This window comes from Mus pahari, chromosome 11, assembly GCF_900095145.1.
Source record: "Mus pahari chromosome 11, PAHARI_EIJ_v1.1, whole genome shotgun sequence".
NCBI lineage: Eukaryota > Metazoa > Chordata > Mammalia > Rodentia > Muridae > Mus > Mus pahari.
In genome coordinates, this window is record NC_034600.1 from 15,411,631 (window position 1) to 15,414,950 (window position 3,320).

Below are 3,320 nucleotides of genomic sequence, written 5' to 3' on the forward strand. Positions count from 1 at the left end.
TCTCTCTCTCTCTCTCTCTTTCTTTCTTTCTTTCTTTCTTTCTTTCTTTTAAATAAAAAATCAGGTTTCCATGGGTGTGTGGATTTATGTCTGGGTCTTCAATTAAAATCCATTGATCAACAAACCTATTTTCAAGCCCACAATACACCATTTTTATTATTATAGATCTGTAGTACAACTTGGAATAGAAAAGGAAGAGACCTCCAGCAGTTCTTTTATTGTTTTAGTTAGTCGTGGGATTTTTGTTTTTCCATATTAAGTTGAGAATTGTCCTTTTAAGATCTTGGAAGAATTGTGTTGGGATTTTGATGAGGATAGCACTGAATCTGTAGATTGCTTTTGGTAGGATGGCCATTTTTACTATGTTAATCCTACCTAAGTATAATTATGGAAGAGCTTTCCAACTTCTGATATCTTCTTCAATTTCTTTCTTCAAAGATTTGAACTTTTTAATAATGCTAGTCTTTTACCTGCTCAGTTAGAGTTACCCCAAGATATTTTCTATTATTTGAGGCTATTGTGAAGTTTTGTTTTCCTCATTTCTTTCTCAGACCATTTGTTATTTCTATACAGGACGACTACTGGTGTTTTTATGTTAATCATACATCCATCTGCTTTGCTGAAAGTATTTGCTAGCTGTAGGAATTCCCTGATGGAAATTTTAGGGCCACTTATGTACACTATCATATCATCTGCAAATAAAGACACTTTGACTTCTTCCTTTCCAATTTGTATTTCCTGGGTCTCTTTCAGCTGTCTAATTGCTCTAGATAAGAATTCAGGTCCTATATTTAAAAAGTTTTTGAGAGAGTGGAAAACCTTATTTCTTATTTTAGTAGAATTACTTTGGGTTTCTCTTCATTTAAATTGATGTTAACTATGGGCTTGCTGTAACTTGTCTTTGTTATGTTTAAGTATCCCTAATCTCTCCATGGCTTTCATTAAGATGAATTTATTTTTATTTTCATTTTCATTTTCATTTTATTTTATTTTTTTATTTTTTGTTTTTTTGAGACAGCGTTTTTCTGTATAGCCCTGGGTGTCTTGGAACTCACTTTTGTAGACCAGGCTGGCCTCAAACTCAGAAATCCACCTGCCTCTGCCTCCCAAGTGCTGGGAGTAAAGGCACATGCCACCACTGCCCAGCTTAGGGTTTTTGTTTTTGTTTTTTTGGTTTTTTTAATTACTTTTTTATTCTTCAGTTCTGGATATTTGGTTTTATTTAATTTTTATCATCCCTTGTTCATTTCTTTTCCATTGTTACTTTAGTGCCTCTGTGTTTCTTGTGCTACACATATGTCTGCACGTTTCACATATCTGTGAGGACACAGGTGTATATGTAAGAGAGCTGAAGTTCATGTCTAGATTCATCCTCCGTTGCTCTTCACCTTAGTCATTAAGGCTGAGTCTCCCAATCACACGCTGTGATCACTTATGTGTCTCATCTTCCCAGCCAGGTCTTTCTTAGGATCTTAGATCTGCACCTTCTGAGGCTAGAATTATAGGCAAGCTGAGTTGTGCACCTGCATCTACATTATGTGGATCTGAACTTGGGTCCTCACACTTTCATTCTAAACATTTTAATCACTGAGCTGTGCCTGTTCTCCACACCCCTCTAAGTGTTACTAAACAGAAACTAGAATGTTGGAGGCTTGGGAACAACTTATAGGCAGCTTTATGTATGTGACTGGAGCACAAATCTTGGGAGGACTTGTTATTAAACATTCAGACAGAAAACTGGAACTTGTAAATGTCTGTATAATGGCAGTCTTGTTCTGAGATCTCATTCTGCCTGCTGGTGAAGGTTCCAGTTTTCTCCAGGATATGATCAGCTGATATACAACTAAGACTATGGGTTTGTGTGCTAATCCTGCATACTGTGTGGATCTGTGCGCGTTCCTGTGCAAAGAGCTCTCCATGTTCCACTGCTGCCTGAATTGGTTTACCAGAGAAAAAAGGGATCTTTGTTCAAAATGCAAATTTTTCTGGTTATACTGTCATGGTCATAGAGCCCTGATGTTTAAGGAAAACTCCAGTTATCCTTAAAATTTGCCAAGGCTATTAGCACAGTCTTCAGTCCCCTTTCTGTTCATATTCACCCTTTGAGCTTTGCTCCTTTAGCCTCTGGCTTCACAAACAGGAACATGCTAGCCGGCATTTTTGATTCTGAGTGACATGGGGGCTTCCACTTTTTTGATTATTAATATGAATGCTTCTGTCTGTTTCTCAAGTTACAGAAAGCTACCAAACTCTCTTGCTCCCCATTCTAAAAATTTTCATGAATCTTCCCTTTTATACTTCTTTACAGTCTTCCCACAATGGTCTTATAAAGAGATAAGGTAAACATGTATACTTGAAATACTCACTCGAATCAAACCTCAATAATCACACTTTGAAAAGCTCTTCTCATGTGCTATGTGATTGGTAATGTGCAACATGACAGATTGGATATGGGCATAAGGGAGTCAGGATAGTCTTGGATAATCCTCAACTGACTGGCCTTATACATTGGTCAAATTTTTATTTGTTTCACTGAAAAAGAGAATTGAAAGGGGAAGAAACTGGTTTGCTAGAGAAAGATAATACATTTAGTTTTTCCCATGTCCAGTTCTATAAAAGCCAAGGGAAGAGTTCTGATCTGGAAGCATCCCTCTGTGAACCATTCAATCATTGATTCATTCATCAATTTGCTTTTATGAAGCACCTTTTAAATGTGTGTCAGGACATGGGAATGAAAATATCTTATAGAGGACAGAAACAATATCAAGCAGGTATGATAAGGCATGATAAGTACAATGATAGGCGACATCTGGAGTGTTATGAGAACTCATAGGAGGGCCAGCAATCCCAGCCCTAGGTGATCAAGGGAGGAATTGACATTTAGGCTACAATTTAAGAATGAATTGGATGAGCCTGCCAAGGAGCCTAGAGAGAGAAGTTATTTAAAAAGAATGAAGAGTGACTAGGAAGGTTGAGAGTAAAAGAAAACACTGCTTGTAATGTATATATTTCCAGTTTCTGGTAGGAAGTAATTCAAGAAAGGAGGCTGAGAAGGCAAGCAAGGATGAGGTAGTATAGGGCCTTCTACACGGGGACTTTAAATAATCATCCTCAAAGAAGAGTTGAAATTGATTGTAGTGCTATGAATGAGGATGGTCCTCATAGGCTCATAGAGTTGAATACAAGTTGGTGTAATGGTTTTGGGGAGGGAAGTAGGTGTGTCTTTGTTGGAGAAGCTCTGCCATTCTCAGACATGTGCATTCTCTCTCTCTCTCTCTCTCTCTCTCTCTCTCTCTCTCTCTCTCTCTCTCTCTCTCTCT